Source organism: Gorilla gorilla, chromosome 6 (assembly GCF_029281585.2).
Source record: "Gorilla gorilla gorilla isolate KB3781 chromosome 6, NHGRI_mGorGor1-v2.1_pri, whole genome shotgun sequence".
NCBI lineage: Eukaryota > Metazoa > Chordata > Mammalia > Primates > Hominidae > Gorilla > Gorilla gorilla.
Window position 1 is genome coordinate 61,327,755 of NC_073230.2, and position 22,468 is coordinate 61,350,222.

A 22,468-nucleotide genomic window follows, 5' to 3' on the forward strand; every position below is an offset into this window, starting at 1 on the left:
GCAGCTGAACCCACAGAAAGAAACCTCCATGGGCACCGGTATTGTGGAAGAAAAACTCAATTGTTTTTGACAAACGGCTGGAGGATCAGTGTGGAAGAGTTTGAGAGTGTTAAAAGAACAACCTTACACAAATTAAATTTAACATGGTTTAACTGAGCAAAGAATGACAGGTGAATCAGGCAGCCTCCCAAGCCAAAGTAGGTCTAGAGAGACACCAGTGCAGCTGCATGATGGAAGAAGATTTAAGGACAGAACGTGTTGAACAGAAAATGAAGCTGAGGTACAGAAACTGCTGGATTGGTTACAGCTTGGTGTTTCCCTTATTTGAATATGGTTTGAAAAGTTGGCCACTCTTGATTGGCTGAAACTCAGTGATTGGCACAAGAGTAGACTACAGTCTGTTTACACCTTCAGTTAGGTTATGGTTGATTATGTACAAAGAAACCTTCAGGTCGAACTTAAAATATATAAGGGATAGCTCTGGGCTAAACTTAATTGAACAATTTCATCTTTTTGGTTATCTCCTCCAATTTGAGAGACCAAAATGTGAGGAACATATATCTCTCTGTCATCATCATAATGTACTTATTCAGTCTCAAATCCTACTGGGAAATAGCAAAAAAGTGGGTTTGAGGAGGTGGAAACAAGATCTTTAGGTTATTTTTTTAAGGGGTTATAGTAGACAGGACTTCCTTGTTCTGGATTCTCCTATTTCGAGAAGAGAAAAAAACCTTATCTGTTTTGAAATCTATCCATTTCCTTAATGTTTTAGTTGAGTATGTCACATTTACATGTGACTCCGTTTTGGTTTGGTCTTGTCTGTTGAGAACTAGTGCATGAGCTTAATCTAAAACAATGGCCTCCCATAATTTTGTTTAACAATTCCCCTCTTTCAGTCAAGTTGTCAATTATATGAGAGTGTGAGCAAAGCTTAGGGCCTTAGCACCACTCCATTACCATCATTTTGAATTCTGGTTTCAGCATGGCGTTCATAGGTTAAAGTTTTATAAAATATGGAACAAAAGGAAAATTTATAACATAATACCTAAATTTGTATCTACTCAAACGATCTAAATTCGGTGAATTTAATGAAGAAAACTTTATTCTCTTGAGCAAAGTATGTATTTGTAAAGTATGTATTTGAGCAAAGTGTGTATTTAAAATAATCATATATACACATATATTTTTTGGATTCATAGACATCATTATAAATGCAGATTTTTTATGGATACAAAGGCAACATGGTAGAGCTGTCATATTTCTCTATAGATATGACAATCTAAAAATTTAATTATTTTTAATAAGTGACAGCAGATATTCTTTATATTGATAATTTTTAAAAGATCATATAGAGATTTAAATGTTTCACAATATCCAAAAACATTCTGAAAAAAGGTTAAGTAATGACAGAGTACTATCATCATTTGTTAACATGTATTAAAAATTGCTGTAAGAAAAATACCTTATGATTAGCATGTTATTTGAGAAACTGATCATAGGAATAGAACAGATACAAATAACACAATAATTCAGTCTACGATGAGAAATATTATCAGAGAGAAATGTGCTATTAGGTAAACTAAAATGTTTTTAAAATTCAGATATAATTTTCATACAGTAAAATCTCCTCTTTGGTGCCCAGCTCTATGAGTTTTAACAAATATATATTGTTGTGTAGTTGCCAGAGAGACAAGACTCACCACCTTAATATCTTTGCTCATACAACTTGGTTGTCAAACCTTCTTCTCACTCCCAACTCCTAGGCACAACTAATCTGTGTTTCATCTAAGTAGTTTTAATTTCTCCAGAATATCTCATAAGCTGAACTCTGTAGTATGAGTCTGACATTTTTTTAATTAGCTATGTAAATAATTGTGTCATCTGTGAGCAGAGACAGCTGTATTTCTTCCTTTCTTACCTATATACTTCCTATTTCTCTTTTTTGCCTTCCTATACAAGCTAGGACCTTGAATTTAGTTGGAATGGTGATGGTGTACATCCTTGATGGTTTACATTCTGAGGGGAAAATAACTCAGACTTTGACCACAGTATATGATGTGAGTTGTTTTTTGGCAGGCGCTCTTTTTCAGTTTGATGACATTCTCTTTATCTATAGTTTCCTGACATTTTTGTTCTGACTAGAAGGTGAATTTTTAAGAATGTTTTATCTCTATCCATTAGGATGGTCCTGTGGATTCCTTCTTTAGTCTGTATATATGGGCAATTGCATCAATTGACATTTATTTTCTTTTTCAAAATAAACCAGAATTCATTTATTTACTTGTATGACTATGCACATATTAGTTGCTTCAAATTTGAACTGTTATAGGACACTTTGATTACCTTTAAGCATGTACCCTTGTGCACCTAGTCATGCATTTTCTCACATTTGCACCTAAAGATACTAAGGAAGAGATTGGTGTAGTCTGTAGGTTTTGTCTAATATACTAGATATTGCCAAATTCTTCTTGAATTTCTATGCATCAAGCAGCAACTTCTGTGAGTTTTTGTTTCCCTACTTCCTCTCCAAGACTTGACATTTCAAGACCCTTTGGTTTTCCCTGACTGGATGGCATGAAATAATAGCTCCTTGTTTTAATTGTATTTCCAGATAACTAGTGAGGTTGTGTTGATTTTAATCTTTAATAATTACTTACTTGCATCTTCTCTTCTAAGAGTTGCTATGTTATATCCTTTGCCCATTATTCTGTTTATTTATTTTATATTTGTAGGGGTTTGTTATACACTCTGTATAATAGTTTCTTGTTATTAATATATGCTGAAAACACTTCTTCCAGCTTGCGACTTGCTTTTGTTCTCATGCTACTCTCTTTTGTACAGATTGTAAAAGTTTTGATATAATGAAATTAATTCACAGTTCCTTTTATGGTTTTATTTATTTAACAAATTTTTATTAAAATAATGCATGGTTTGCATTTTTTGTGTGTGAATTTTTTTATTTTATTTTTATTTTTGTGTATTTTTATTAATATATTATAGTTATACATATATTGGGGTACATGTGATAGATTGATACTTATATGCAATATATAATGATCAAGTCAGAGTAATTGGGATATACATCACCTCAAACATTTACCTTTGCTTTGTGTTGGGAGCATTACAGTTCTTCTCCTCTAGCTATTTTGAATGTTTAACTCACTTTGCATTTCTGGGATAAACTCCAGTTGAATACAGTATATTATTCTCTTTATATATTGCTAGAAGTGATCTGTTAATATTTCATTGTTTTTTTTTATAAGGGATATTTATGACTACATTTACTATCTGGCAATATCTTTGTGTGTGTGTGTGTGTTGGTTGATTTCATCAGCAATGTTGCCTCCAGTGAATAAATTAGGAAACAAAACCTCATCTTTAATATTTTGGAGGACTGTGCATAATTGATATCATTTATTCCTTTAAAATTTTGTTAACTTTGCCAATAAAGCTACCTGAAATTTTCTTTGCTAGAAAGTATTCAATCACAAATTCAACTTACTTAATATATAGAGAAACTATTCAGGTTTTTTGTTTCATGACTGTACACTGGTAGTTTGTGCCTTTCAAAGAATTTGTCCATTTAATATAAAATTATAAAAATAAAGAAAATAATCAGAATATCTTATTCCTTTTTTATACCTAATTATATTTCAGAAGTGCCATATCCAAACTATAAGTGAAACTTTTAGAATAATTGAGATATTGTATATATGGAAGACTTTATTATAAAGGTGTTAAGACATATAAACCACATAAACCATAGATAAATAAAATCATATTATAGAAATGAAAGTAAAACATTTCTGTATTGTATTTTTAAAAAAATTAAATTCAAATGCAAATGACATTTAGGAAAATAATTTTTGACCTTTGTGGAAAATTATAAAATTTCTTTATATATAAAGAATTTTTTCTAATATTAATAAGTAGAATAGCAATGGATAGGGCATAAAATGTGAATAGGCAATTGACAGAAAAAAAGCATTAAATGTTTTAAAAATATAAAAAGGTGTTCAATTTCCCCCTAAACTGAATGAGACAAGTCATTAGCAAAGAGATATAACATTTCAGTTACCACATAAAGTTTCGTATTGTTTGTCCTTAATTTAAAAACAATATGCGATAAAGAGCAAGTTGTAGGTAGCTTTCACTATTATTAATTCTTGTTGAAACTATAATTTTTTTAACCAATTTCTTAAAAAAAATTAACAGTTTAGAGTTCCATGCAAAGAGTATGGTAGCACTATTTTCAGCGCCTTTTAGCCAGCTTTGGGTATTTCCTTTTGATTCTTATGACCCTGTAGTAGTCATAAGAACCTATGCAAAAAAAAAGGAAAAAGCTCAAGGTTTTTAAAAAGACTTTTTTCTCTTTTGTATCTTTGTGGCATTTTATTTTGTTATTTGTTTATTCTTTGATTTTTTTATTTCCATAGGTTTTGGGGGAACAGGTGGTATTTGGTTACATGAGTAAGTTCTTTAGTGGTGATTTGTGAGAGTTTGGTGCACCCATCACCCGAGCAGTATACACTGAAACTAAGTTGTAGTCTTTTATCTCTCACCCGCAAGCCAGTCTTACCCCAAGTCCCCAAAGTCAATTGTATCATTCTTATGCATTTGCATCATCATAGTTTAGCTCCCACTTATGAGTGAGAACATATGATGTGTGGTTTTCCATTCCTGAGTTGCTTCATTTTGAATAGTAGTCTCCAATTCCATCCAGGTTGCTAGGAATGCCATTAATTTATTCCTTTTTATGGCTGAGTAGTATTCCTTTTGTGTGTGTGTGTATATATATATATGTGTGTGTGTGTATATATATGAGTGTGTGTGTGTGTGTGTATATATGTATAACAGTTTCTTTATCCACTCATTGATTGATGGGCACTTGGGTTGGTTGCATACTTTTGCAATTGTGAATTGTGGTGCTATAAACATGTGTGTGCAAGTATCTTTTTCTTATAATGACTTCTTTCCTCTAGGTAGATACCCAGTAGTGGGAATGCTGGAATAAATGGTAGTTCTACTTTTAGTTCTTTAAGAAATCTCCACACTGTTTTCCACAGTGGTTTTACCAGTTATATTCCCACCAGCAGTGTAGAAGTGTTCCCTTTTCACTGCATCCACACCAACATCTATTATCTTTTGACTTTTTTATTATGGCCATTCTTGCAGGAGTGAGGTGGCATTGCATTGTGGTTTTGATTTGCATTTCCTTGATCATTAGTGATGGTGAGCATTTTTTTCATATATTTGTTGGCCATTTGTTTATATTCTTTTGAGAGTTGTCTTCTCATGTCCTTAGCCCAGTTTTTGATGGGATTGTTCTTTTCTTGCTAATTTGTTTGAGTTCCTTGTAGATTCTGGATATTAGTCCTTTGTCAGGTGTATAGATTGTGAAGATTTTCTCCCACTCTCTGGGCTATTTATTCTCCTGACTATTCCTTTTGCGGTGCAGAAGCTCTTTGGTTCAATTAAAACCCACCTATTTATCTTTGTTTGTGTTGCATTTGCTTTTGGGTTTGTGGTCATGAAGGCTTTGCCTACGTCAGTGTCTAGAAGGGTTCTTCCTATGTTACATTCTAGAATGTTTATAGTTTCAGGTCTTAGATTTGAGTCTTTGATTTATCTTGAGTTGATTTCTGTATAAGGTGAGAGATGAGGATCCAGTTTCTTTCTCCTACATGTGGGTTACCAATTAGCCCAGCACCATTTGTTGAATAAGGTGTCCTTTCCCCACTTTATGCTTTTGTTTGTTTTGTTGAAGATCAGTTGGCTCTAAGTATTTGGGTTTATTTCTGGGTGCTCTATTCTGTTCCACTGGTCTATGTACTTATTTTTATTCCAGTACCATGCTGTTTGATGACTATGGCCTTATAGTGTAATTTGAAATCAGGTAATGTGATGCCTCCAGATTTACTCTTTTTGGTTAGTCTTTATTTGGCTATGCCAAAGGATAGGTTATGCAAAAGGACTTTTGGTTAGTCTTCCTTTGGTTCTTTTATAGTTCCATATTAATTTTAGGATTATTTTTTCTAGTTCTGTGAAGAATGATGGTGGTAATTTGATGGTAATTCCACTGAATTTGTAGATTGTTTTTGGCAGTATGGTAATTTTCGCAATATTGATTATACCCGTCCATGAGCTTGGGATGTGTTTCTATTTGTTTGTGTCATCTATGATTTCTTTCAGCAGTGTTTTGTAGTTTCCTTTATAGAGGTCTTTCACCTCCATGTTTAGGTGTATTCCTAGGTATTTTACTTTCTTTGCAGCAATTGTAAAAGCTGTTAAGTTCTTAATTTGATTCTCAGTTTGGTCGTTGGTGGTGTATAGCAGAGCTACTGATTTTTGTACATTAATTTTGTATCCTGAGACTTTGCTGAATTTATTTATCAGTTTTAGGAGCTTTTTGGAGGAGTTTTTAGGGTTTTCTAGGTATACAATCATATCACAGCAAACAGCAACCGTTTGACTTCCTCTTTACAGATTTGGATGCCCTTTATTTCTTTCTATTGTCCGATTGGTCTGGCTAGGACTTTGAGTACTATGTTGAATAGAAGTGGTGAGAGTGGGCATCCTTGTCTTGTTCCAGTTCTCCTGCTCCTGAATGATCATTGGGTCAGCAATGAAATCAAGATGGAAATTTAAAAGTTATTTGAGCTTAACGACATTAATGACACAATCTATCAAAACCTGTGGGATACGGCAAAGGTGGTGCTAAGAGGAAAGTTCATAGCCTTAAATACCTACATCAAAAAGTTTAAAAAAGCACAAATAGACAATCTAAGGTCACACCTCAAGGAACCAGAGAAACAAGAACAAACCAAACCCAAACCCAGCAGAAGAAAATAAATAACCAAGAACAAATCAGAACTAAATGAATTTGAAACAGAAAAAAAATTACAAAAGATAAATGAAATATCTTTTTCCACACTTTTACCTTAAGTTTGTGTGAGTCCTTCTGTGTTAGGTGAGCTTTTTGAAGGCAACAGATACTTGCTTGGTGAATTCTTATCCATTCCGAAATTCTGTATCTTTTAAGTGGAGCACTTAGACCATTTACATTCAACGTTAGTATTGACATGTGAGGAACTATTCCATTCTTCATGTTATTTGTTGCCTGTATACCTTGGTTACTTATTTATTGTATTTTTGTTTTATAGGTCCTGTGAGATTTATGCTTTAAAGAGGTTCTGTTTGATGTGTTTCCAGGGTTTGTTTCAAGATTTAGAGCTCTTTTTAGCAGTTCTTGTAGTGTTGGCTTGGTAGTGGTGAATTCTCTCAGCACTTGTTTGTCTGAAAAAGACTGTATCTTTTCTTCATTTATAAAGCTTAGTTTCACTGGATACAAAATTCTTGGCTGATAATTGTTTTGTTTAAGGAGGCTGAAGATAGGGCCCCAATCCCTTCTTGCTTGTAGGGTTTCTACTGAGAAATCCGCTGTTAATCTGATAGATTTTCCTTAATAGGTTACCTGGTGCTTTTGCCTCACAACTTTGAAGATTGTTTCCTTCATCTTGACTTTAGATAACCTGATGACAACATACCTAGGCAATGATCTTTTTGCGATGAATTTCCCAGGTATTCTTTGAGCTTTTTGTATTTGAATGTCTAGGTCTCTAGCAAGGCCAGGGAAGTTTTCCTTGATTATTCCCGTGAATATGTTTTCCAAACTTTTAGAATGACCTTCTTCCTCAGGAATACCGATTATTCTTAGATTTGGTCATTTAACATACTCCCAATCTTCTTGGAGGCTTTGTTCATTTTTTTAAATTCCTTTTTCTTTGTCTTTGTTGGATTGCGTTAATTAGAAATCCTTGTTTTTGAGCTCTAAAGTTCTTTCTTCTGCTTGTTTGATTTTATTGCTGAGACTTTCCAGTACATTTTGCATTTCTCTGTGTCCTTTATTTCTTGAAGTTGTGATGGTTTTTTGTTTATGCTGTCTATTTCACTGAAGATTTCTCCCTTCATATGTTGTATCTTTTTTTTAGATTATCTTAACATGGACTTCACCTTTCTCTGGTGCCTCCTTGATTAGCTTAATACTCAATCTTCTGAATTCTTTTTCAGACAATTCAGGAATTTCTTCTTGGTTTGGATCCATTCCTGGTGAGCTAGTGTGATTTTTTGGGGGGTTGTTAAAAAACCTTGTTTCATTATTTTACCAGAATTGTTTTTCTGGTTCCTTCTCATTTGGGTAGGCTATGTCAGAGGGAAGATCTGGGGCTCAAGGCTTCTGTTCAGATTTTTTGTCCCATGGGGTGTTCCCTTGATGTAGTACTCTCTTCCTTTTCCTAGGGATGTGGTTTCCTGAGAGCCAAATTGCAGTGATTGTTATTTCTCTTCTGGATCTAGCCACTCATCAGAGCTACCAGGCTCGGGGGTGGTACTGGTGCCTGCACAGAATCCTGTGATGTGAAGCACAGAATCCTGAGATCTTCAGATCTCTCAGCCATGTATACCAGCCCCTGCTCCAGTGGAGGTGGCAGGCGAGTGAAACAGACTCTGTGAGGGTCCTGCAGATGTTTGATGCGCTAGTTTTATGGTGGTTGACCTCCTGTCAGAAGGTGGTGCTTTCAAGAGGGCATCAGCTGTGGTAGTATAGGGAGAATCAGAGGGTGGGCGGGGCCCTAGAACGCCCAAGAGAATATGACCTTTGTCTTTCGCTCCCATGGGGGGTAAGGAAGAACCATCAGGTGGAGGCAGGGTTAGGAGTGTCTGAGCTCAGACTCTCATTGGGCAGGGCTTGCTGCAGCTGCTGTGGGGGATGCAGTTGTGGTTCCCCAGTCAATGGAGTTATGTTCCCAGGAGAATTATGGCTGTCTCTGCTGTGTCATGCAGCTTGTCAGGGAAGTCGGAGAAAGGCGGCAGCTACAGGCCTTAACCAGCTCCTATGCAACCCAAAAGGCTGGTCTCACTCCCACCATGCCCCCCGCACCCCACCTAATAGCAAGGAATTTGCTTCCAGACAGTGGGTTAGTGAGGCTAAGAACTTGCCCCAGGCCACCAGAGTCCCAGCTGAGAAAGCAAGCAAGGCTTTTGCACCTCCATGCCTGTTGAGTCTGCACACTGGATTCGTGCCCTCCCCAGAGTTCTGACTAGGAGACATCACATTTGGTTGGAATTGTTACAAAGTTTAGCTGGATGTTTCCTTCTCACTGTGGTCTTTTTCCAGTTCTTCTGGCAGCCCTCCCCAAGGACCCCTGTGAGACAAATGAGGAATGGCTTCCCTGGGGCCCAAAGAGCTGACAGGGCTTTTCCTGCTGCTTCTTCTACCCCTGTATTTCACTCAGCTTTCTAAATTGACACAGTTCCAGGTAAGGTCAGAATCTTCTCATGTGATCCAGACCTTCAGGTTCCCCAGTGAGAGTGTGGATGATCTCCATTTCCCATTTTCACAGTTTGGGCACTCACAGTATTTGAGCTGCTTTCTGGGTCCTGCAGGAGCAATCCACTTCCTTCAGAGGGTCTGTGGATTCTCTCAGCTTTCCTGGTATGTTTCTGCAGTAGTTCTTGGAGCAAACATTCATGATGTGTGTCTCCACACGCTGCTCTGTCTGTCCCAGTGGGAGCTGCAACTTAACCCTGTCTCTTATCCACAATTTTCACTCCTCCAAGATTTTAAAAAACACTTTTAGTGGGAGAAACAATTGTTAGATTCATGGAGAGGGGCCCAAGAGAACTGAGCAGAGAAACTCTATACACCCTTCATGCGGTGTTCCCAGTACCCTGAGGATCAGGGATTCATCAGACGGACTAATAAGACTTTGAAATTGTTATATTCATGGTCGTAGTTTATGACAGGAAAATGATGGAGGGCAAAATTAGCAAAGGGAAAAGGCATATGGTGGGCATGGGGTGGAGTCTGGAGGAAATCAGGTCTAAGCTTTCAGGTGCTCCTTCCAAGGAGAGAAGCATGGGATGTGCTTAAGTCTTCCAACAATGATGTGAGACAACACATGCAAAATTCTGCCAACCAGGGAGGCTCAGGTGAGCCTTAGTGTTTAGGGTTTTCATTGAGAGTTAGCTTTACAGGGATATAGCACCTGTGTGATTGACTTCAGTTACTCGAGCTTCAAACCCCCATAGAAAAAGCAGATGTTCATCCTAAATCACATTTTTACCATAATTTATCTCGACAAATGGGAAGAGTGTGGCTCAACGTTTCAGGCATGCCAAAACACTCTTATCAGACAGGATTTTCCAACAGCTTGGTCCCTTGGAGCCAACCAAAGTCCAGTTCAGAAAACAGGGCTTTCTTAAAAGTGTTTAGGGTTTGAACATCTAGACCTGCCCAGTTTACTCTTTCTTGCACACACTACAATCTAGGTTTTCCTATTCCATTCTAAGTTCTCATCCCATGCACACAAGTTTTCTTCTTTTCCTTGTAAAATCTTTCATTTTATAATGTTTGTCTTGCCATTGGCATGGCCAAAAATATAAATATTCAAAAAGCTTGGGCACTGTGCAAGCCCTAGATTTGAATCAACTTTTCATAAAGTCCTTGTCCATTTTCCCAATGCAAATGAACATTCTGCATCAGTAATATCTTTTTCTCTGAAATATTAAAAACTGTACTCAGCAGAAAATACATTATAAAAAGATGATACTTTGTCATTATCAGAATTGAGAAAAAGTTGACTTAAAAGAGCAAACTACAGTGTGTGCCAAATAGTGCAGGGAAAAAATTGAGTTTGTACAAAATCTACTTGTACCTCAAGCTGCAACTTTGTATGATTCCTCCTTATTTGAAAACCAATCCAGAGCCTCCACACTCTGGATTGCTTTATATGAATATTATTTTTAAGTTTGACTGGCATAAAACTCTCGTGCCTGGTAACTTTTATTTATTGTGTTTGGACTTAGGAATCTAAGATTTAAATTTTCTATTGGGAATTTAAAGACTTCGGCTTTTAGCTCATATTTAAATCCACATCCACACTTACTAGGATGGAACTATTTAAGACACTTTTAAGATATTCTAACATAAAAAAATAAAACAAATGCCTTCTCAGTTAAATAATTACCATACTATTCATCAGTCTCTATATGGACTTGAGACACGCCATAAATTCTCAAATACATTGAAATATGTGTTTGATACTCTATAACCTAAAATGCCAATCAAGATTTCCTAGAGAATAAATATCATTTTTGCTCCTCATTAAAGTTCTCACAAAAGTAGTTCAACTGATATGTAAAATCCTTAATTTGATATGTAAATGAGCAGTCATAGTTTTTAAGAATAACTTCAATTAGGACACAATATGTTCTACTTGGGGTTGGGGCTCTATGAAATCTTTAATGATTGAAAATTTTATCAACCTTTTTCTAGTCCTAATACTAGCTATGTAAGATAGATCTATCTACACACATATATGTATACATGCACATATAGGTATGTATATTTATGTGAACATGTATGCATATTAAGCGTACACTTTTCCTAGATTGCTCCTATCACTCCAACAGAGAGTTCTTCTTTAATAATTGGCAATTTAGCATTTTTAGTTTATAAGTTCTTGGTGCATGTTTTTCCACTGCCAATAGAATACCCAAATTTCAACAAATAGACAAAATAAATATTAGTGTCTCAGTAAAATTCATAATATGTTATGAATTTTATTATGTAATTCATAATATGTTACAAGACAAAAGAAAGACTTTTTCTTCAAGAAATTTCATGCCCTGCCATGTTCTTGTAATTCACATGCCAGTTTATATAAGGTTCTCTCTTAACTATAAGAAAATAAAAAGCGCAAATTTGTTTCATGGTTTATAAGAAGGAGTCACCTGTGTTCCCATCAGTCAGTCATATTCAATTTCTTCTAGGGACACATGTCTCTACTCCCAGGCCAGGAGAGTTGTGAGGCAAGGCAGGGCAGAATTACTGTTCAGCTAGAGAGTATCAAAAATGAAGAAATCCTCCATTGCTGCTTTTCTTACCATTGCTCCTCCTCAGCTGTCTTCCCTGTGGTACTAACTCTGAAATGAGCTGGGCTCACCTCAGACCCAGGAGAAGGAAAAGGGAGCTGCATGATTTTAAGGAAAGTGTCAGAAGAAAATATGTTCTTATTTAGATGTGGAAGTATAATGTGCATATGAATAGGGAAAGAGCATTTCACATAAACATGAATTTTTTTAAGAATGTAACATTTTCTTAAGGTTAATCAGGAAACTGACATATAAGCTAATATAATTTTGAGAGATAGATTTTAGAGTAGCTTTCAATGCAACCAACACTCAAGAAACACACACAGGCACACAGAGAAAAAAAAATAGTACCATCTTTGGCTTCATGCACATTTGAGGAAGGGAAAAGGGTGTTAAATTCGTTTAATATAATATCATGCATCCATTACAAATGACCACATGAGTCTAGGTTGTCATGGAAATATATTCATAGAATTACATCTGTGGTAAGAATGTTTCAAAAGAGATGCCTATTATGATTTCATTTTACTGAATATATATATATATATTTATATATTTATATGTGAATACTTACTGTTTTGGTCCACTCTTGCATGGCTGTAAAGAAATACAAGAATTTATAAGAGAGGTGATTAATTGGCTTACAGTTCTGCAGGCTGTACAAGAAGCATGGCAGCATCTGCTTCTGGGGAGGCCTCAGGGAGCTTCCACTCATGGAAGAAGGCAAAGGGAGAGCAGGTGTCTCACATGGAAGGAGCAGGACCAAGAGGGAGATGGGAGGTACCACACACTTTTAAATAACCAGATGTCATGAAAATCTTATCACAAGAGCAGCAGAAAGGGGATAGTGCCAAACTATCAGAAAGCACCCCCAAGATCCAATCACCTCTTGCCGGGCCCCACCTCCAACATTGGGGATTACAATTCAACATGAGATTTGTGTGGGAACACAGATCCAAACCATTTCACTTACAACAAAACTCAGGAAGGATTTCACAGTGAAATTATTCATGGATTATAAGATTGCATGATGGTTAATACTGAGTGTCAACTTGATTGGATTGAAGGATGCAAAGTATTGATCCTGGGTGTATCTTTGAGGGTGTTGCCAAAGGAGATTAACATTTGAGTCAGTGGGCTGGGAAAGGCAGACCCTTAATCTGGGTGGGCACAATCTAATCAGCTGCCAGCATGGCCAGAATATAAAGCAGGCAGAAAAACATGAAGAGACTAGATTGGCCTAGCCTCAAAGGCTACATCTTTCTCCCGTGCTGGATGCTTCCTGCTCTCAAACATTGGACTCCAAGTTCTTCAGCTTTGGGACTTTGACTGGGTTCCTTGCTCCTCAGGTTGCAGATGGCCTATTGTGAGACCTTGTGATCATGTGAGTTAATACTCCTTAATAAACTCCTGTTTACTTATGTATCTGTCCTATTAGTTCTGTCTCTTTAGAGAACCCTGACTAATACAGACTATATGGATTATTTATTTAGTTTTTAAATTTATTAATCTGATTAATGTTTTATTTACAAAAATGTAATTTATTAGATTACTAAAACAATAATCTGGAAGTAACAGCTAGTTTTTAAAGAGAGAGAAAAGTGTTAGCATGAAAATAGAGGTCAAAGAATGAGTGGCATATTAATATGCACATGTGTGTTATTTATGAAGATAGCATAAAATCCAATCTATCTATGAACTGTTTACCATCTATCTATCTACACCTATATAACTAACCATGACATTTTACTGCACAATGGCAGAACACATATTCTTTTGGGTGCACAAGGTACATTATTAATTTTAACCAAATATGGGCCGTATAAAGCAAATATCAATAAACTTCAAAGAATTGCATGGCTTCTCAGTATTTTATTTAACCATAGAGAGATTAAGATATAATTTAATAGCAAAGGTGAATAGAAAATCCTGACATATTTCAATATTATTCGACACATTCATATTTGCAAATAACTTCTGGTACAATTTTTCAGTGCTATTTGCTCAGCTTCACACCTAGTATAAAGTTCCAGCACGCTACATACTTGCTCTGCTCAAGCTTGAGGATAAGGAAGACTGCTGCAGCTGAGGAATCTTTTCATCAAACCACATGGGCAAATGATTACTTTTTATGTAGTCAAGGGGAAGGCTTTACTGAAACTTGTAATAATGTTTAAAAAAAGGAAAAAAAAAGCTTGCTACCCATGATTTTTTCTTTAAATGTCTGTCCCTTGTTGTGTAGAATATTTTAGTTTGTACTAGCCAAAATATGTCAGGGAAATAATATTCTTCTATACAGCACATAAATATATACTTTCTGTGTGTATTGAGGGATTGCATGGATAACACATAGATGTTTATTTTACCAACAAATTTGTAGAATTTAGCTGGGACATCAATAAATAAGTGAACCCAAGGTTATATTTGTATGTACACAATGGACCTTGAAGATATGTCTGCAAATGAAGACTTTAGAAGTACTATAGAAAATTGTCAGTCTATGTTTTTACTTAAATCGAGATAACATTATTCAATTTTTTATGGGATAAATAACATGTATATTATATAAAAACATAATATCATAGAATAATATTCAAATACTACCCATACTTGACTCTTATACATATATGCAAGATTCATAGAATCAAAGGGTTATCAAATTTCACTTCCAAAGGAGGAGTGACATCAGACATGTAGTTTAAGTGACACATTTTATAGCTGGAAAACATATGGTTTATGCAACAAATACCTCACCAATGTCTCACATTTATATTCTGATTGTAAAGAAAGTCTCACCTAAAAAGACTTTGTTACCTTTGGTTTGGTATTTGAGGAAAGTCCCCTTTTAAGGCCTTTTGTAAAAGTTCTTTCTCATTTATAGTGCACCTGCAGAATGTCATCTGTGGTTGTAACATAGATATGACAGGTCTCAACTTATTTAAAAAAGGATATGGTGATTCACTGGCCAGTAGTATAAAAAATTGGCCTACCAATTAAATTCAAGATAGCTTCAAGTCTATTTAATAGACACGGTATAAATGAATTACTACCAAAATCTTAGAATATTATACCTTAAGTATGCACTGACTAACTGTGCCAGGCAAAATTAATTCTTATGTAATTGAAGCCAACAGGAGTAAAACATTGGCTAAAAGTCAATTTGTGTGATAAAGAGGAAGCTAGGCAGTCCCAAACAGCTTTTAGTGAATGCTTTTTTGCTTTTTTTCTATCGTTGCTGAAGCTAAATGAGCAAGAGATAAAAGTCAAATATGTGCAGACTATATTCTCCATGTCATTCTATTCTTTTTCTGAAACTAATAAATTGGACCATGAGGAGGGTTGCTGGGGCTATATCTTTACTCCTCAGAAAAAATGAAAGAAAAGATAGAAAAGCCCCTGAGTTCAGGTCGATTTGCACAGCCAAAAAAAGTGTTTCTTTTTACTGTATTAATGATTAAAATTGCCTCTACTGATTAATTATATTGATTAACTTCATAGAAATTCATCTATCAAATTCACAATAGGTTGTGAATTAAAATGGAAAACTCTTGGAATAATGTAAATGGACTGGATGGACATGGGGCAACTTTAAATGTATGTATCTATTACTACGTGCGTCTAGATTAGGGCTTCTCAAGCTCAGTACTGTGGATATTTTTTTGCCAGATAATTCTCTGCTGTACAGTCCTGTACTCTGTTGCACAGTCTGATGAACTATGGATGTTTAGCAGCACCCCACTAAATTCTAGTAGCATCTTCTTCCCTCAGTTGTGACATCCGAAGTGTCTCCAAACATGCCCTGGGGTGGAGTGACAAAATTGTCCTATTTGAGAACTATTGCCTACGTCTTCTTTCTGAGTCAGTACAGCCTGGATTTGTGATATTTCTAGCTATGTCCGATTACTGTTTTTTTAAATTGTTTTTATCATAATTATTATTTTAATGGGATTGAGTTTAGAGTTATCTCAATTATAAGACTTCTTTTCATGCCCAGCTTGTCCTTTGACCAACCTAGCTTCCTTCATGTATAACTTTTCTTCAGCCAAATTCACACTGTCTGCACAATTGTGTCTGCATGCCTCAATTCTCCCACCAAAGGTCTGATCTTTTAAACATGTCACCAATTCTGATGGCCTGTGTGGCTGGGCTTTGCAAAGGACCCACATCGCTGTATGTCTTGTGTGCAGAGCCTTCGAGACAAAGTGGGGCAGCCTCAACTATCTCCCAAACTTGCTGCACGACCACACACTGGCCATGTTTTGCCACATTTCCCTGTGGAGGGGGCTGATGTGTAGACTAGTGGTTCTCACACTTTAGAGTCAATCAAAATCAAATAGAGGCCTTGATAAAACACGGATTCCTGTGCCCCAAGCCTAGATTTTCCAATTCTCTACATGCTGGGTGGGACTGAAAATGTGCATTTCTTATCAGCACCAGGGGGATGCAGATGCTGCTTGTCAAGAGCCCCTGGTTTGGAAAAACCCATCTGAGTCAGGCGGCTGGATTTTTCCTGTTCACAGAGAATATGTCTAGCACTTTAATAGTTAAACTCTTCAATGGCTAGCATTAGAACAGAAGTTAAATGTGAAATGTCATAGCTCAACTAATCTCTGTGAGGCAACACTGGGATTTAGATTTAAGTAAACACTTTTAGATTATTTATTTTTGAAGAATTAGGGAATTAGATAATAGGCATTATACTAGCACTTAGCGCAGATATCTTATTCTGAAATCTGGGGTCTGTGTCCTAGCATATTGCTTGCTGAGCCTGGAAGTGAGAGTGAAACATTTGTAGTGTCCCTTTATCATGAGGCAGCATTGCCCATGTAGGCCAATTAATATCTGTTGAAGTGCTGTGATTCCCCAAAGAGCTTGCTGCTCTTGTTATTGTAACTATAACTGATGCTACTTGGAATCACTGCAGAGCTAATACTATTCATACAACTTATATTTAAAGAACATGACCGGGTGCCGTGGCTCACGCCTGTAATCCCAGCACTTTGGGAGGCTGAGACAGGCAGATCACCTGAGGTCAGGAGTTCAAGACCAGCCTGGCCAACATGGTGAAACCCTGTCTCTACAAAAATACAAAAGTTAGCCGAGCATGATGGTGTGTGCCTGTAATCCCAACTACTCGGAAGGCTGAGGTGGGAGAACCACTTGAATCCAGGAGGCAGACGTTGCAGTGAGCTGAGATCGTGCCATTGCACTCCAGCCTCAGCGACAGAGAGTCTGTCTCGGGGGAAAAAAAAAGCACTTACTACATGCCAGGTGCTTAGCATTTAACAATTTTAGCAACAGAATGTGATAGATACTATTATTACTATTACAATTTCATTTTGAAAAAAGAATGAATTTAGGTTAGAGAGGTCCAGCTTCAGACCCAACAACTCTAGTCATTAACTTAATTTCAAAACTGAAGAATTAATTTCCTCTTTAGTTGTTATGTAAATGATACTATACTTTAGGGGACTGTTCTATTTAGAAATCGGCACTACCAAGGTTTATCTGGTCTCTGAAGCTCAACATGGGAGAATAGAAGCTATCAGTATACTCTACGCTCATTTTATTTTTCATGAAATCAGTGTAAGATTAGTAAGAATAAAGTAACATTCTTGGAGAACATTTTAAGCTACTTATTTTTCCAGGTATGAAAAAAAGTTACCTACTTTTCCTCGTATGAAAACATCTAGAGAAGACATAAACTAAAATTGGCAGGTCCACGCACAGATTTTCATCTCTTTTTATATTGAAACAGAAAAAAATCAAAAGAAAAATAATTTTGAGAGAGAGTAACATGGGTAGTGATTTTTGTTGCCTCCTCAGGTAACATGAACTAGCACACTGTCTTCTTTCCTATTGCCCCTCCCTGAAGATAACACCAGCAGCAGTTGCTTTTCTGCCAGTAATGATCCTGCTCTTTCCTGCTGCGTCCCCAAATAGAACATAAAACCCATGTATTACTCCTAGAGTCAAAGACTAACAATATGTAGTTTATTTCTATGACATCTTTAAATCTATGTCTAACGCCATGACAAATGGGTGCGAGGGAAGAGGTATTCTTGTATCCCTTATGATATTTAGTTCTGGTTATGACATCTTGACAAAGAAGTGAGTTGCAAATGCTTTATTTTGATTACTGCTCTAGTCTGTGTATTGCTGATATTCTAGCACATTCCAAATATTGGAAAGATGCAGGAAATCCTGTGTGGTGGCCTCACGGCATGTCACACTATAAAGTAACCTGAGCAGCCTAGAATCCCATTTCAACCTGTAATGTCCTTTGATTCTTCTTCTCCTTACTTCTTTCCCTATCCACCACGGCTTCTACCTTTAAGGAGTTCACAGTCTGGCAGTACTTGTAGCAGGCTGATGTTCCAAGCAGAGCCAACCTGTGGGCCTGCTCACACCCCTACTTGCTGAGCTTCATCAATATTCTGGGCTGACAGTTTTCAAAGTGTACCTGGATCTTCAAGATGTTTCAGGAAGTCTGCTATGCAGAACTATTTTCAAAATACTATTTTATTTCTTTGTCTTTTTCATTCTCTCATAAGTGGACAGTTTCATTCTCTCATAAGTGGAGAGTAGTAGTTCACCAGAGACTACACATAGTATTACAACAGATTGACTGGAGAAACTCATTTGGCAATAAAGCTATCTTGCATTAAAGCCATATTTGCCAAGTGTAAAGCAATGCAACTCTTCTCAGTATATATATTTTTACTTAAAAATATAGTTATTTATCATAAAATATTTATACTAACCTTTAATGAGTTTATTTTAAAATAAATCATTTAATGCATACATTTTAAATTTCTCAGTTTAATTTCTAATATGGTTAACATTGATACATGTATCTGTGAATTTTAAGATAGCAAAGGATTCCTCACATCAAAATGTCCAAGAAGAACTAACATTAGGCATCTATGTATAGATTAAGATTTTCATTATTGATTTTCAGTGTGTAGGCCATTTTCCTATTTCTAAAATAAGTATGTTAATTTGCAGACATTGACAATCCTGGCAGCTGCTAATCCCAAAAAGCTAATTCCAAGTACTTATTGCTTTGCAGGAAGATAAATGAGACTTTTTTGCTCACCTGGAACTTCAAAAAGTGCTTACCAAAGACTGTCTCCTCACTGCTATTTCTTATACACAAATTTCTTGTTGGCTTCCTGACTCAATACTTCAATTTATAGTTATCTGGTAATTCCTCTTAAGAAACTCTCTGCATGTTGGTAATAACTGTCTATCCACTTCACTCAGTCCAAACAGCAGAGAGCAGCTGTTGTCATGAGGAAAGCAATAAGCTCACATAAGCCTTCACCTTATACCTCCTGAACAAAGTACTTCTGGCTTCCAGAAAATACAATGATTTCAGAGATGTCTTCTTAGAAATAACAGATACAGAAATGGAAGAAGTGCATTCTATTGCATTGCCAACCAATTGCTGCATTATAGATCTCACTAAAGCTCAAAGCAACCCTATGAAACCAATTTTGTCATCCCTAGGGAGAATGAATAATGAAACTGTGAGAAGTGAAATAAATTGGGTAACTTTTCTCTCCCAGTAAATTGTGATGCTAGACTGCATATCTAGTTCTGGTTCACTTCTAAATCCACCTTCTTTTCGTTATGCAATGATTTCATTATATTCAGGAATGAAACCAACTAACCCATGAGAAAATATTTCTCCAATAGTAGCTAAACAAATAATGTTTTATAACAATAAAGAGCATAGAGAGTTTGTTAATAATTATAAAGTGTTTACTCATGTAATCACAGAGGTCAGGAGCAGAATTTTAATAGTACAGAATATTTTCATAAGTCCCACCTCAATCCCAAATGCTTCCCTCACCCCAAAGTAACGGTCACTCCGTCTGCCTTTTTCATGATCACATTCTCTCTCCTCTTTATAATTTCACCATCCATAGATTATGGTTAATTTATTTGACTTTTGCTTTTTTCACCCAACCTCTGGCATTTTTGTCATCATTTCGTAGTATACTATTTTATGAATAACTACAATTTATTCTATCCAATTGTTAATGAATATTAAATTTTAGGTAATTTTCATTGATTACAAAGAATATTATTATTAACATTTATGTTCACTATTGCTATTAATATCTATCCTGTTGCACAACTGCATGCGTTTTTCTGTTTTTTGAGACAGAGTCTCCCTCTGTCTCCCAGGCTGGAGTGCAGTGGCGTGATCTCGGCTCACTGCAAGCTCCACCTCCTGGGTTCACGCCATTCTCTTGCCTCAGCCTCCCGAGTAGCTGGGACTACAGGCTCCCGCCACCATGCCTGGCTAATTTTTTGTATTTTTAGTAGAGCCGGGGTTTCACCGTATTAGCCAGGATGGTCTCGATCTCCTGACCTCATGATCCACCTGCCTCGGCCTCCCAAAGTGCTGGGATTACAGGCTGCATGAGCTTTTCTAAGATGGTGGTTCTTATACATTTTGGTCTCAAACTTTTTTGTAATTTAAAAATTATTGAAGACCTCAAAGAGCGTCTGTTTAAATTCTATCTTACCAATTTTTGCATATTAGAAATTAAAAATTATCATTAAAATTGTTAGTACATTTAAAATAATAAATCTACTTATGTTGATATAAAATTTTTTAAGAGATATGTTCACTCCACATTCATTATTGTATTATTCACAATAGGCAAGATATGTAGTCAACTTCAGCATTCATCAACTGTATGAATGGAGAAAGAAAATGTGGTGGATATACAAAATGGAGCGCTATTCAGCTTAAAAGACAAGAAAATACTGTCATTTGCAACAATGTGGAAGAACCTGGAGGAAATTGTGTTGACAGTGAAATTAGCCATGTGGTATTTCCTATAAAGAAATACCACAAGATCACACTTGTATATGGAATCTTAAAAAGTTGAGCACACAAAAGTAGAGTAAAATGTGGTTGCCAGGGACTAGAAAATGGGGAGAGATGTTGGTCTAAGGATACTAAATTTCAGTTAGAAAAGAGGAATAAGCGAGAGAGGTTTATTATACAATATGGTGACTATATTGTATTCCAGAAAATTGATAAGAAAGTAGGGCTTAAGTGTTCTCACTATAAAAAAAGTATGTGCATTATAGAGTATGTTAATTAGCTATACGTAGCTATTCCACAATGTATACATATTTCAAAACATGTACACAATAAATATATAGAATTATTATTTATCCATTTAAAAACATTATTGGTATATATCACAATCAATGTCATTTTATAAATATAAAAACATATAATGGGCCAAAGAGAAATCTGAAATTATTAATATCAACATATTATGTTTTTTGCTGGATAGTATTTACGTATTATTTTACTTTGCCAAATAAAACAAGTAGGCTTAAATCAACCAATTACTTAATTAATATCACTTTTAATGAAAACTATGAGTATATTCCCCAAAAAAACAGCGAAATTACTGGGTAAATTAAAATTGGCTTACGTTTTTATAAATTCTTTAATGATTGACTTAATTGAAAGCAACTGAAATCTGATAGCTACTTATTCATTAAATTTGTTGGGACACACACAGATATGTAGCTGAAAAGTGGAAGACAATTTTAAAATCCTTTTTAGATTATTATGGATATTCTTATTTGATAACACATTAAACTTAGCAAACGGTAATTTTTAAAAATTTACTTGCAATGTTGGATTAGTGACTATTTTAATCTCTGTAACATTAAAATCTGCTGCTCTATCTTGAACTTTGAATGGACCTTTTATTCATCCATGACCTTGTAACTTCAGACACTGGTCATTTGGAAAATATTGGTTCAACAAGTTACGTGGCTCTTCCAAGTGGTAATACCTCCAGTGAAAAATTTTAAAAAAATCAAATTGGAGTTTACATTTTCACAAAAATCAAATTTGATCTCACATAGTATGAGAGAAGTGTCACTGCTCCTCTCATAAGAAAAGTCTTTAAGATAGGGAAACTATCAAGCTCATGATGATAGATGGACACATTTTTAAAAATTTTAATTATCACTTGAATGCTCACATTTTATCACAGGCAACAAAGGCCATCAAATCCTTTCCTTGGAATTACTGGCTCCCTGTTAATTTTTATGAAAATATCTGCTAAAGCATTAGTTTTCCTGCCAGTCTTACAAGTAAAAGTAATATTTCATTAAAAAGTGGCTAGTTCAGCTTGCAACTTACATAGGTAGTGAATAATAAAAAGTGCTAGTACAGTTTGATGATGCCGTGTGTCCTCATGTGTCTTCATGAAGACATTTTTAACAGAACTCCAGCAGTGTGAATCACATAGCATTTGCAACATCAGTGCAAATGTCAACACAGTGAAAGAACTAAAGTAAAACATCTTAGTGCAGATGTGAAAACAGCTTTGAATTAATGGACCTCATTAAAAGTCTTGAGGATTCTCAGAGGTGCAAAGGCCAGACTTTGAGAACCACTGCTTTAGGATATCCACTTGTAATTGTCCCTGATGCTTCCTAGGGTATATATAATTTAAAATTTACAAGATTGTGCCAAGTTATT

At 35.7% G+C, this 22,468-nt stretch overlaps 1 long non-coding RNA gene across 1 annotated transcript; it reads left to right on the forward strand.

The window, feature by feature from the left end:
• Positions 1-9,009: 9,009 nt before the first annotated feature.
• LOC134758863 (uncharacterized) lies at positions 9,010-19,501 on the forward strand. The gene is made up of 3 exons (XR_010134527.1): positions 9,010-9,317; positions 15,433-15,528; positions 19,007-19,501. It is a non-coding gene; the product is annotated as an uncharacterized lncRNA (long non-coding RNA).
• Positions 19,502-22,468: the final 2,967 nt, after the last annotated feature.